The 15,076-nt window shown below is 40.1% G+C and overlaps 1 protein-coding gene across 1 annotated transcript in view; it reads right to left on the bottom strand.

Annotated features, from left to right (window-relative positions):
• LOC131075732 (NADPH-dependent aldo-keto reductase, chloroplastic-like) overlaps nucleotides 1-13,790 on the bottom strand; it is an 80,450-nt gene extending 66,660 nt beyond the window's left edge. The window contains exon 1 of the mRNA XM_058012605.2: nucleotides 13,739-13,790. The gene's annotated coding sequence lies outside the window, so the exon portion shown is untranslated. The remainder of the gene's footprint in view (nucleotides 1-13,738) is intronic.
• Between the last annotated feature and the right edge of the window lie 1,286 nt (nucleotides 13,791-15,076).

Genomic DNA, 15,076 nt, shown 5'->3' with positions numbered 1-15,076 from the left:
CTCCCAATGGAAATGCTACTACTTCCTCACAGGTCAGCGAAGAAAGGTTTCAACCTCCCGTAGATAAAACGTGCTCACTGATGGTGTTGATGAGTGAGGCCATACCTCCAAAATCTCAAGTAGAGGGTAAGCCTAAGACCAATCCTTTCTATTTGACCCTCATAGTAGGGGATAAGCTTTTACATAACTCTATGATAGACTCTGGTGCCAACACTACCATCATGCCTAAGCAAATTGTTGAGGTATTGAATATCAAGTATGAACATTTGAATCGAGGTGTTATGTAGCTAGATGAGAATAAGGTTCAGACTGTGGGTCTTGTCAAAAGCCTTCCGCTAGCATTGTTCATGTGTCCTAGTGTCACAGTGTCTCAAGAGGTGGTAATTATTGACATTCCCCTCATTTTTGGCCTCTACCTCTCTAGAGACTTCACTGCCAAGATAAGAGGTTATTTATCTTTAGACTGGTCTCAACTTATCCTTCATACTCAATGGGGTGCCAAAATTAAAATCCTTTCAGAACCCCTTCATACCAAACATGTAGTGGATCAAACCATGCTTAATTTTGAGCCCACCCATACCTCCATCTCCAATAAAGAGAGAAAGATCATAGAATTCATCGAAGATGAAGAAATAAACGGAGATATCCCACTAGAATGAGAGGTTTTTCTTGATGAATTCATTGATTCTAATCTATATTCCAATTATCATGCCATGAGTCTTGGTACCTACTGCATTTTTTACGAAGGTCGGGTTATTCCAAAACTAGTTAAAGACCCCTCGACCCCAAAAGATTTTTCCTTTGTGCTCTGGACCTTGCACTTTGATGGTGTAGGATGCAAAGTAGGTTCAGGCACTAAGATTTGCCTTTTGAAGTCTTTCTGCTTGCAGTTTGCTTGTTCCAATAATGAAGCAGAATATGAAGGTTTGATTCAAGGCCTAAGCTTGGTGGAAAGGTTGGGTATAAAGTAGTTGAAAGTTTTAGGTGACTCTGAACTAATAGTACAATAGGTCTGAGAGATCTCTAGTGTCAAACACATCCGTATGAGATCCTACCACCATAGAATGTGGGATCTAACTGAAAGATTCAATGCTTTCAATATCTAGAGGATTCCTTGAAAGACAAATGCACTTACTGATCGGATGGCCACTATTGGATCACAATTCAACCCTGTCATGGACTTTCTCATCAATCCCCAGGTGATTTGTGTGATCGTTCGACTAACTATTCCTGATAATGATACCCACAGGCAAGTTTTTGAAAGTGACAAGCAAATCGTTTTGTTTATTCAAAATTCTGGAGAGTTCGCTAACCAATTGCAACCTAAAGTAAAGGAAGCTTATGGGGATCAGATCATTCAACTAAAATCCAAGAAGCTCCCAAATGGATTGATCACCCTAGAAATTTTGTTCGATCATGATGATGTTAGGAATGACAAATGAAAGCTCATAACTAATAAGGGTGATTATGCTGAGATGTCACTAGGAAATGGGAGAATACTCAAAGTTGTGAACCAGGTTCCCTCTAAAGATAGAGAGAGATTGGCCTGATACTGCAATGAATATATGGGCATACTATCATGGTCTTATGAAGATTTGAAAGGCTATAATTATAGCATCATTCAACACACTATTGAGATTGATGTGCCAAGCTAGTTCGATAAAATCAAAGACCTATCAATCCCAAGGTCGAGTCCCTCATGGTACAGGAATTGATAAAGTTCATAGAGTCCAAAATCATCTATCCCATCAAGCACAGTACATGGGTGTCCAATTTAGTGCCAGTCAGGAAGAAAAATGGAGATATTTGGCTTTGTGTAGACTTTCAGGATCTGAACCAAGCATCTCTGAAGGACCATTATCTGTTGCCACCAATGGAACAATTGTTGAGCACAATGGCAGGGTCAAAGATGTTCTCAATGTTGGATGGATTCTCAAGATATAACCAAGTGTTGGTGAAGCCGAAAGATCAGCATAAGGCAACCTTTATGACCAAATGGGGAACATTTGCTTACCAAAAGATGCCTTTTGGGTGTTCAAACATCAGTGCAACTTTTCAGAGAGAAATGGATCTAGATTTCAGGGAGTTAATTAACATAATCATCCTTATATATTTGGATGACTTGATCATGTTTTCAAAATACAAAGAGGATCACTTTTATCATCTTGAACTAGTTTTCTAGAAGTGCTTAGAATTTGGCATCTCACTAAACCCAAAGAAATGCATTTTCAGAGTTCCGCAAGGGAAATTGTTAGGACACATAGTGTCAAAGGAAGGAGTCTTCGTTGATCCTGATCAAGTGAAAGCAATAAAGGAGCTTCCTCTTCCCACCAACAAAAAGGATGTTTAGTCTTTCTTGGGCAAGGTTAACTTTGTTAGCCGCTTTATCTCTGACTTTGCAGGGATGGTAAGGCCCATCACTCTAATGCTTAAAAAAGAAACACATTTTAAGTGGACCCCTGAAGCTAAAGAGGCTTTTGAGAAAGTCAAAGATGCCATTTGTTCAGCTCTCGTGCTCTCCGACCTAGATATGTCAAAAGACTATAATGTATGTCTTCTCTGGTAATTACAACATTGTTGTGGTTCTCACCCAAAAGGATGTAGATAAAAGAAGTGAGCACCCCATAGCTTTCCATTCAAAAAATCTAAAGGAATATGAGGCCAAGTACAATTTTGTAGAAAAGAAAGCCTTAGCCATCGTCAAAGGGCTTCAAAAGTTCAAACATTTTATTGCCTATTATAAAACTACCGTATATGTTGCCCACCCTTCAATCAGGGAATATATAATGGAAGGCGACATTATGGAGAAGAGGGCAAACTGGATTACTAAAATCCTAGAATATGACATTGATGTCAGACCTACTAAGGTAATCCACGACAAAGGCTTGTGTGAGTACATATCCCAAGAGTCTGAGCCCTGAGAAGTTGAGGATGACAAAGGGGAAGTTGTAATGGTTACCTCCAATTTGACAGAGGCATGTTGGTTGGAAGCTCAGAAACATTTTATGAGGACTAGTGTTTTTTCTGAAGGTCTCCCTCCTAGGAAGAAGAGATTCTATAGAATGTAGAACACTGGCTTTCGTCTGGTTGAAGGAGTGTTGTTTAAAAGAAATTTTGATGTATTTTTGCTCCGCAGTGTGGACCAAGACCAAGCCAGTAGGATTCTAAATGAATTCCATCATGGGCTATCTGGAGGCCACTATTCAACACAGACCATAATCATTAAGATCACTCACGCTGGGTATTTTTGGCCCTCCATGTTTAAAAATGTGCACACTCTAGTAAGAGAGTGCAAAGAATGTCAGTACTATAGTGTTAGGACTAGAAAAGTGGTCATGCCACTCAGGCCTATGATGGTGAAAGAGCCCTTCATTCATTGGGGCCTTGACTTCATCAGGATGATCAACCCCCCAAGTTCAGCTGGACACAAGTGGATTTTGATGGTGAATGACTACTTCACCAGATGGTCTGAGGCCGTCCCCCTAAGGAATTCATCAGAAGACAAGATACCAACGCTCTTAGAGGAATTGGTGTGCTGATACGATCCACCTAAGACCATAATCTTGGATAATGTGCGAGCATTCGTAGGCTCCCAGGTCACCCAGTTCGCTCTTGACAGAAGAATCTACTTGAAGACCTCCTTAAACTATTACCCTCAGGGGAATGGCCTAGCTGATTTTACCAATAAGAACCTCATAAGGCTCATCAAAATGATGGGCTATGAGCATAAAAGGGAGTGGCGTCACTACTTAAAGAGCGTGTTGTGGGTAGATCGGATAACACCCAAGCAATTCCTAAAGAATTCCCAATATAAGCTGGTCTATGGCAAGGACACATTATTCCATGTGTCTTTGGAGATCCCCGCCTTACAATTGCTCAAATTTATTGAGGTGGCAAAAAATGGCCCCATGGAAGTGACTAGCGGAAATTATGGAACTAGAAGAAGCAAGGGAAGCAGCATTTACGTCCCTTCAGAACCGCCAGCAAACTGTCAAAAGGTGGTTTGATAAGAAGAAAAGTTTTGACCCAAGTTTCATACAAGGCGACCTCATTTTGAAGTACAATGAGAGGGTAGCCAAGCCAAGTCAACATGCACAATTTGATAGTTTTTGGGAAGGACCCTTCCGCATTATAAATTACAAAGGATTCAATGCCTTTGACCTGGAAAATATGTAGGGACTTTCTCTCAAGACCTCGATTAATAGATTCCACCTTAAGCCTTTCCATTACTAGATTTTTGCCTTGTATGTACATAATGTAAAAATGTTTCTTCATGTGCTTTATTTATTTATTTATTTTTCCTCATGCATTCCCAAAGCGTAGTGAAAATCACAAGATACGCCATAATTAAGCAAAAAGAAAATCATTATATTATGAGCATTTTTACAATTCATCAATAAGCCTCCAGCCTAATTTTTAACAAAAAGAAGCAAGATGAAGTTTTCAAAGACAGGCAGCCATTTCCTCAAGGATCCTCTTCATTTTCATCATCCTCCATCTAGAAATCAAAGTCTTTAGCATCATCTACAGTATCCCCTCCCTCTAACCACTCATGGTCAAAAATGTCACTAGGCTCCTCAACTATGGACACCTCAACCAAATTGGCTTGAACGTGCGATGTTAGGACCCATGGAAATATGTAATCCCTAAAGTCAGTGTACCATTTGGTGCCATCCGGAATAGGAACTATTAGGTGAATCCAAAGGGCAAACTTTGCAGCGAGCTCCACTCGAAGGCAATCAAATGGCAATGTCATTCTTCTCAGGTCATCGATAAGCGGGTGTCAGGTCACCACCTCACCAGAAGTGATGAAACGCCTCAAATCCAACGCAAAGTTAGGCCTCTGAAAGGGACATGGTATGCCATGACATCCTCCAAACCCCGTAGATAATCTTGGGAGAAAAGTGCTTTGGTGAGCTCCAAGATCAAAAGCCCAATTACCCCAGAATCTAGAAATGAGGCCACGAAACGTGAACAAATGTTCGTGTTTACACAGTATTTGTCCACGTCATCTATGAAGTCCTCACCGAGCACCCATTTGATGGCAACTATGATCAAGGGATTCTTTTGTCTTGTCATCCTTTACAGCCTTCAGTCTGAAATATTTCTAAGGAAAGCGACTTGAGCCTTATTGCTACCAAGCCTAATGGGGGTATCCATTTCCTCAAGAAGCTTTGTCGTTGAAGTTGATACAATGTAAAGGAATGTGTGAAAATATATTTGTAACAAATTCTTGCTCCAGGTGACAATTGATGAAAATGACCAATGCTCCCAATTTCTGATGCATCTGTCATTCCTCATCAATTCGCACAAGTAGGCGAAGTCTGGTTCGGAGTTGGAAAACATCCTACCTCATACCTTGAAGTAAGAGGCCATATCCTCAAATGCCACATGTATGTATAGGTACATCGCGTTTAAACCATAATCTCTGCAGGATTGTCTTAGATTGTGCGAGCACTGTTGGTTGTTGATATTCTTCATTAGGGGAGAGATCCATCCGGACAAGCAAATCATCTCAAGTGGCTTCGATTAATGATGGACTAAGTAGGTTTTCTCTTGGGAAACATAGATGGCGGCACTCATCCTCCTCAATATTAATTACGACTAGAAAATGAATTGGCATACGTGCAAATTGGCACTCATCATTAAACACCTTCTTTCACGTAGATCTAGGCATGTAGTGCATTAAAAGAGGAAGGTATCCAGATATCCATCTTATTGCTCCTTTACAACCTAAGGCACACAAAAACTTTTGAAGAGTAGAGAAGGAAAAGTTCTCTTGAAGAAAATGGAAGCAGAAGTGACTTCCTCTAGTTTTGTTCAAGAAAGATTATGGGTGGATATTTTTGGCGAACTCTCTTATTCTTCTCATGCCATTCCGCCCAAGCCGGAATACCCGAGGACTAAGGCCAAGTCTAAGTTGGCTACCTGCAATGCATATGCGGTGATAGATTCTCTTGAGAGTGTGGTAGACCCCAAGCTGCATAAACAGCCCAAGAACCTTAGAGAGGCCGCATGCAATAGGATGATTGATCATAGGGCGAAGCCTCAGTCCACAACAGCTAATTTCTAGAATAGTGGTGCCCCTCAATTTGTGGTTCCCATGGTTCCGCATTGTCCAGAATTCATGATTGTGTGTGCCAACGGGTTTGACCCCGTTTCTTGTTCCATTAGTGGCTCTTTCCTAAAAATGGTAATATCCCCCGAGGCCATAAGGGACATGATGTGTTGTCCCGTTTTTAAGGGATGGAGGTGTTCTTTCAAGCTGTCATGGAAGAATATTGGAACACCAGAAGAGATGTTGTCTCATTTCGTCATGGTGCCCTTAATCAAATTCTGTCAACCGGACTCCCAAGACTCCCCTTATCTTATAGTGACTTGAGACAAGATGACCTCAAGGATATCTCATCCACTCTTGCATGGTTATGCGATCATGACAATGACCAAGAGATCACTGCTGCAATGATGGGCTTCTTGTTCAAATGCAGGAAGAAGAGGGGGTCTTTTCACCTTGACTTCTTTGTCCTCATGGCCAGAGAAATGGTCAAACAACTAACTGAGTTTCAGTAGTTTCAATGTTTCAGATTCATCTCAGTCCTTGTTCACCTGTTTCTACATCAAAATGAGGTTTTCTTTAGCCAATACATGCGATTGGCTATCTATGATGAGTCAAGGAGCAAGATGTTGGTGTCATCTTGGACACCCATTCTGTTGGCTTCTTCTGATGCCTTTTAATTTTTTGATTGTTTCCTAGCTCCCATCCTTAGAGACCTCGGTTCAATCCCAGATGAACCACTTGCCCGTTTCTCTCGAGTTCAAATAAATTGGATGTACAATGAGTGTCATCCTTGTGACTGGTTCTGAGGTAGAGATTTTTCCTTTATCTGAATGCATGGTTTCTCGGAGGAGCCCTTCCACCTACCTACCTATGTCATCGAAAGGACCCTTGCCCTCAAAATTGTACGATAGTTGGTGAGAATCAAAAGGGCAATAGGGTCAGGGAAGCATGACATCTCCATTTCAGAGGACCACAAATCTATTGGCCCCATCACTCTTGTCCAGAGAAACATTATAGAAAACGTCCTAACATCTAAGCTAGTGCAACTTGGCTTAGTAGTGATTGATGACACATGGATTTATGACCCAAATGGGTGCCTTTCTAAAAGAAAGAATGTAGTAAAACATGAACCATGAAGCTCGTGGGAAGGCCACACTAACCCACAAGTGGACGACCCAAATCTCTATGTGGGTCTCAATTATTTTCCCATGCTAAAATGACCCTTGTGGTTGAGCTTCTACTCCGTCATGCAAAAGTACAATCCCACAAAACCCATCCCTCAGACCATGCTGGAAGCCATGACGTTAGATTCTTGGCCAAGGAAAAAGAGGGAACATTTATGGGTCTACCGGCAAGAAGTGAGTGAGCCTAGAGCCAACATCGGGAACGCTCTTTTGGACGAGCGATTTGAGCTTGAATGGAGCCAGTACAAAAATCTGATGAAGAGACATGCGATAGCTCCCCACATGGATACTCATCCCTCAAGGTGGCCCAGCGGCAGGACATAGAGGTTATAAGTATTGAAGAGCAAGAAAATGAGCCTCATATTCTTCTCCCTCTTGCCAGTTCTACTCAAAGACCCCGTTCCCAAGATGGTAAGAGACAAGTTAAGAAGCAGGCGCCTGACTCCCCTTCCAGAAAGAAGCAATATTTGGGTTCTACAAAGAAAGGTTATTCTTCTTGAGTCCTAGAGGTTCCCTCAGTTCCTCAACGGTCGGTGACTTCCATGGTTCAGGTACGTCCTTCTTTGCCTTTTTCCTCTACTCAAGTTGTTTCTTATGTTGCTACCCATTTCGTATCTATGCATAGCTAGATTCCCATCGCTCTCACATTAGCACCCGCCAGGACACTGATTGACCCTCAAGAAGTGTTTTTGCAAGTCTCCATTTCATTCCCAACCCCATATTTTATTCCTGCAGCATATTCCTCACAGATGCCTGAAGCAGTCATCGTCTCACGTAGCCTTGGTTTTGGAGAGTCCACTCCTCCCCCAAATATTGGAGAAGCGTCCGCTGATCCATTTTCTTTAGGATCTTCTCCCTTCGTCCCATTATTTTCCCCTACCACGCTTGCACGCCCTATTCAAACCTATTTTGGTGGCCCTATTTCCAAATTCCCATTTGCAATCCCTCCTGGGGTAGAGTTTGTAGGCCAAGATATTGCCAACCCGGATGATTATCAACAACAAGTTACCTATTCCAAGACTGCCTGTATTGGCAAGACTAGTAAAAGAAAGGAAAAAGATGGTGCTAGGTCAACCCACCCACACTTGCAGACACACTTTAGCAAGGAGAAGGATAATATTTTCTTTGAAAGCATGTTCTTCAAGGTTGACAAGCCAAAATCCCAAATCAGACCCAATAATTACACTATGCATGCTATCGGGGTCAACATCCTGAATGCTACGGCATCTAACAAGGTCGAAATGATGGAAGAAACTTCAAAGGCCATGTCTTCAAATTTCATCAAAAAGAGTCAGCATCCGGAGAAAATGCAAGCGGATAATGCAAACCTCTGGGAATCTCTGGCCCAACAAAGAAAAGAAGACAAAGCTAGGAATGTCAAAATCAACTACTTGCAGGGATTATTGACACAGGCTAACTCTAAAAAAGGAAAGTTGCAGTCTACCCTTAACCATGTGAGTTCTCAATTGAAAGGCCAAGTGGCAACAAGAAATGTGGCCTTGAAATAATTGCAGGAGAAGGACCAAGAAATTCAGCAGCTAAAGGAAGCTTCCAGAGATGCCACTCAAATGCATGCATAGTTGTGTGAGGAGATCTACCTAAAAGAAGCGTACGCTCGACAACTAAGTGATGCACATGTCATGCTTTTGGAAGAGAAAAAAAAATTGAAACAGAGTTGCATGGAAAAGAGAGTAGCCTAGAGAAAGTTGAGAGGAAATTCCTAGATATGGAAGTTTGTTGCATCAGGAATGAGATCATATGTCTCAATTCCAACAAACTATGCAAGATGGAAAGGCCATAATCCTCGCTCTGGAAAGTCAAGTGGTCCTTAAACAAGATAAGTGCAGGGAGCTGCAACATGAAATAACAGCAAAGAATGAGGAAGTCTCGCGGTTGTCAAGTATTCCTCCCCCCGTGGAGGTTTCTCAAGACTTTTCTCTGATTTTGGTGGAGTTATATGTTTCCCATTGGGAAATAATTAATCAGTACAACCCTTCAATGCAACCTGTGCTGAGATTTCTTAGAGAAGTGAAATCCCTCTGTGCCGAAGTTAGTGCCCTCATTAATAGCTCTATGCTTGATATTGGTCCCACACTCCCTGTGGCCTAGGACTTAATCCAGATGTTGTATGCAGCTCAAGATGAAGAGTTGAGGGAGAAAGGGATTGCAGATCATAGACAATTGATCAGGACAACTAATGTCTTCACCAACTAGCATCGATTGATTATGCATGTATCAGCAACACTTGAGCCATTGCAAATTTCAGTTCCAGACATCAAGCAATGCATAGAAAGGTTTGTTTCATTGGGCCTACCTTCTTTGTTTCCTGTGGATGGTTCTGTGTTAGGAATTGAGCAAGTGTTAAACCAGGTTGAGTAGCTACAGCAAGATAGGACCTTCCTACAACGCTTGAAAAATCCTATTTTGGTGGAGGAGGTCGAGCGTCTTTTGCATCCCCAAGCCCAGCTCTACGTGCTCTTGAAATTAGTTCATGATGAACCGGAAAGATTTCTATTTGATGAGATAACTTGCTTAGATCAACACTATCAAAATCTAGAAGTGCAAGTGTTGCCCTCTGAGGATGAATGGTTTCCACTGCAACAGGTCTTCGATCTGCTCCGCCCTATTCTGACATAAAGTCTGGTTTCCGAACCAACAATTTTGGGTTCTAGCATTCCGCAGGTAGAATTCCCCATTTTAATCGCTAAGAAATATTAACATTATTTTTCAAGTCGTCTATAGGCGGTATTTTGTTTGAGTGGCACTCGTTCCTTTTGATTTTCCAACTATGCTCCTCGTACCAAAAGCAAGCTAGGTCATCTCGACATTGCTTCTGATCTCTCGCCTTTCTCATTCAAAGTTTGGAGGAACACAGAGTTCCCACATGGCATGGGTTTTTATGGCATGGCACTCTCTCGGCCCCACCATCCATCGCGTAAAGGTTAAGACACTTGTCTCCGCATTGCACGATCGAATGATCTCTCTGCACTCATTTTTGGTTCTCCCCCCGAGCTGTCGTGTGTCCTCCATGATAGTTCATGAATCAGGCTGCTATTTGGATCGTGATTTTCTTGCTGGGCAAGTGTAGGGGTTGCCATGTTATGATGGAAATAACAACTTCGAGGGTGAGTTTTGTTGGGTATGATCTCACGTGGTGCCATGATAGGTTTTCTAGTTAGAAGCAGTTGCTAGAAGGTTGTTGATGATGCGAGTTGTTAGTTGAGTCGAGGGCTCTATTTATGTGGATGTTTTCCTCGTTCAGGGGGTTCAGAATTTTAGAGAGCTTTCTCAAAAACTTTGGCTCATTAAGAGGCCTTTATGTTAATTTGGTGAATGATAATTGTGTCAAATTGTGCCTATGGTCTTTGTGATGATTTTATTTGAAGTTTAATATATTAACTTATGCGTTGTTTTCTAGTTCACTAACTTCTATGATAATCACTGTAAGACTGGGGATTAAATTGTGTCATGAGACTTGTTATCTGTTAGATGAATGGTTAAATGTCATTTTATTTTAAATGAGTTCTTGTTGGATTACTCTCTCAAATGGTTCTAGACATGTAGATTGTTGAATGAGCTTTAAAACTGCATATCTCTGAGTTTTATATGCTATCGATACTGTTCTGAAATGTTTTGGTGTATTGCCTAAGTAGTATAGCTCATGTGCATTAAGTTTTTTTCTTTCCCCTTTTCTCCCCCAACTATATGAAGAGTTGGCTTCTCAAACCTGCAGGTCATTCAATCAGTTTCACGCAATCGGTCCCCATCATTGAATTTTCCATAAGGTTGTTCAAGTTTAAGGTAAAATTAAGAGTCAATAGTGTTATTTATTAGGAGATTGCTTTGTTGAGGAGTGTCTTTCAATTGAGGAATTTATTTAACTACCTCATCGTTATTTCTTTCTGTCCCAAAGTAAGCTTCCACATTTAAACAATAGGAAAAACTACGATTATGATGATAACAAGGAAGGTTGTCATAAGTTCCCAATAATTCAGCTAAGGAATCATCGGTAGAAAAAACATCCAAAGCAAAGACACAAGAAGGGTCAAAGTCAATATATTCTAGATATTTTAGGGAGAGAGAAGCAAAAAAGACATTAACACTAATAGATGGTCTCTTAGAGGCTTTAGTATGCTTCAAAGGATCATAACCAAACCCAAATGTCATATCACGAAAGTATTTTTCCAAGGGAACTTTAATCCCTTGTTCTTGAGCACCACATCCATTTCCATGATATCCACACCTAGCCAGGATGTGAAAACCAAGACCATAAAGGTTAGTCATTTCCGAAGAAGAAGGAGGATTTTCAAAAATTGAAGGATCAAAATCCTCTAGACCAGAAACTAAAGGAGATGAAATCTGAGAAGCCACCACAAATCTATTACTCAATGGCCCAGACAAAGTAGATTGATTTTTAGATTCTTCTTCTTCTTTCTTCTTTTCGACCTTAGGTTCTCTAGGGGGAATTTTGTATTCCCTTATGAAAGTAGGATTGAAATCAAGGGATCCCCAATCATCTTCTGCAATAATTTGTTCAGGAGAGAAAGTATTCTCAATTGTAGAGTCATGTTGAGAAGACTCTTCCTCATGAACCTTAGGTCCACTTGAGGAAGTATCAGGGATCGATCCAAATATAGGAGATGAGTTTGATGAAATAGTCACACTAATCGAAGTATAAGCTTTAGAGGAATGGTGTAAGATAGTTGGGGAAGAATTGATTGAAGAGGATTTAGAACTTTATGTTTGTAAACAAGCTTGAAATATCGTGTCTCCTAACAAGGTGTATGTTGTATTGTTGTAAATGAATTTTATTTGCCTATGCAATGTAGAGGGAACAACTTGCATGCTATGAATCCAAGGTCTTCCTAGCAATAAGTTGTATGTCAACTCTCAAGACATGACATGGATAGGAGTAGGTAAAGTAACAGGACCTACCTTAACAGGCAAGGTGATGATACCTAGTGAAGATTTAGCAACATTATCAAAGCCACGGATAGTGAGAGAATCGGGCTTAATAAGAGATGTAATATAGTGAATGAAGCTCATCTTGTGTAAACACAATCTGAGCCTTAGGTGATGTAATATAGTGAATCAAGGAAGCCATATTATTGGATGTCACTGCAGGTGGTACATTCAATGTTTTCAAAGCATCTTGTAGCATTCCATGATGAGTTGAAGAAGTTTGAAGCAGATCCTAGAGGGATATCTTGGCAGGAGTAGCTTTAAGTTGTTTGACAAGATCATATTTCTTACCAAGAGTTTGCGAAATACGAGGTGCTTGAGGAAGAATGAGTTGAGGATCAGGTAGAGGATTTGAGACAACCAGAGGAGGGTTAGATTGCCTATTGTTTCTTGTGTTATAGGTATGGGCAACTACATTATAACTCTCCTTAGTAAGTTGTCTAGCATAGCTATAAGGGCTCTAGTGGGATTCCTTCCTTGAACCACAATGATTGATTTTCTTGGAGTGCTAAAGGAATCATGACTATATCCACCTTGAACTGTTAAAATAGGTTAATTAGGAATAGGTGAAGTTGGAGAAGGACAAGAACCTTGGTCAACAAAAAGTGGTTTTCTATGTTCATTCACATTGATCATGTTAATTAACCTTTTATATGCATTATTCTTGTTTGAAAGTTTAGGCAAAGATATAAAGTCATCAAGGGCATCATCCAATAAAGCATGATCATAGTGATTAAAAGGCTTATCCTTGGATTCAAATGGAGATATAACATCATAGAGGGAATCATGGGAATAAACTATGTTGCTAGATCTAGTGGAGGAGTTGATAGGAATGTACCCATGAGAGGGATCATTCAACTTATCTTTCTCATCACCACAAAATGACATAGTAACAAGGTTGATTATTTTTGGCAAAATGAAGGTTTAGAAGGCTTAGGGTTTTAAAACTCATCTAGAGCTTCATCTGACTCATCCTTACTAAACTCATAATCAATAAAATTGCATACATCATCAAAAGCATGAACATCTTGTAAATAGAAATTTGACATTTTGAAATGAAAATTGCATGAAACTTAAACACACAATGCAAGGAAAATGAAAGAAACATATCTCTCCTTTTTTTTTCCTTTCTTTTTTTTTATGTTTTGAAAGAAAATGAAGTAAACTAGATCTAGATCTAACAATGCAATGCAATGCAAATGAAATTGATTCACGTCGGGTTCACCAAAGATGTGTAGGGGAAAAAGTGAGACTAAGTATGGAAACCATAATCCCACTCTCATACACACTCATGGAATACAAAAGAGCCTAGGGGGGTAACGCACGTCAACTACTTCTTATGAGAAAGAGAGATTCCTAGATTACCTCTTAGGTTTTCTATTCCTTTGCTGTAAATGAGGGAAAGGAATGATGCAAAATGAAATCTAACCTAGAAAGCAAGTTAGTAAGAAAATCCTAATCTGAGAATGCAAATCAAAGAATAACTCATACACTGTTGAAAAGTATAGATCATAAGGCAAAATTAGAGGTGCACCTGTGTCTAAAATTTGAGCAAAAATGTCTGGGACCAAGGTGCCATGCCATTGTCCTGATTCTACAATTTTGGAGCTGCAACTTGTTAGGGGTCTCACAGATACTGAGAGGGGGGGGTGAATCAGTATCTAACTGGTAGTAAGAATTTCTTAAGTTAAAACATGCAGAACATAATATAACAGTGTACCGGTATGCAAGAAATAATGCAATAAACAGAATCAAGAATATCCACATGAAAAGTACACCATAACACAAGATGTTTAACAAGGAAACCCGATGTGGGAAAAACCTTAGTGGGATTTGTGACCCACAATATTCACTCACTGGCCAATAAGAGAATATTACTTACAATAGGGGCCTGCACATGCAGGAAGGCCAACTGCCTAGAGCTCACTGCTCAATGGGAAGTCACACTGACTTACAATAAGGATTATACTAATCCAATGACTTGTACTGCTTTACAATAGCATCTCCAATGCCAAATTCAGTACAGGTTCTTACTCTGTTCTTTACATATACCCTTGACCTATAATTCACACATTATGTCTACCTAATAATTTTCTTTATACCCTTTCATCACTTTTTTTTAAATGTCTATAATGATCTCCTTTATATACAAGAGTCATTTTACAATTTGCCAAGTCGACTTACAATAATAAACAAAATATTACATAACAAAAATTCTGTCAGCCTCTATGCCGGTATACATATTTTCTTCTGTGCTGGTGCCGATGTAGAGTGATCTGTTGATGTCGGTGCACTATCTTGCCTGTGTAATGCTTTGCCAGTATGATGTATTGCCAGTGCCATAGGATTGCAAGGTTGCCATCAATGACAAAACCTTCAATCACATACAATGTCTCATTGGAGTGTCCATATGCCAACAATCTCCCCCTTTGGCATTGATGGCAACACTCATGAGAAATTTCAAAAAGTATCCAAAATGTGTAGTCCAAAAAAAATGTTACCAAAAATATGAGAGCTCCCCCTGAGTATATGATTCCAGTGTTTTGAACTTTCTCATCCCACTACTCCCCCTTTGGCATCAATGACAAAGGTTGTCAAGATGTTAGGTAGTTATTATCTGAAAAAGATCTCCCAAAATTAAGTTTATACTATCCATAAACTTTTACTATCTTTTATTGTTGTTTCAGTCCTCTTTACTGTACCGGTGAGATGTTGCAAATTCTTTGCCGGTGTTTTGCTTCCGTATATTAGTGCCTCTGAAATTTCCTTCCACAAAGATGCTAAATAGTCCAATCTTGGACTTAGTTTAGATCTCAGATGTTTTGCCTTGTTTATTATTCTTTCTTTTTCTCTTTCCAGTTTGAGCAATTCT

Source organism: Cryptomeria japonica, chromosome 1, assembly GCF_030272615.1.
Source record: "Cryptomeria japonica chromosome 1, Sugi_1.0, whole genome shotgun sequence".
Taxonomy (NCBI): Eukaryota; Viridiplantae; Streptophyta; class Pinopsida; order Cupressales; family Cupressaceae; genus Cryptomeria; species Cryptomeria japonica.
This window is presented reverse-complemented; position numbering and strand designations above follow the sequence as displayed.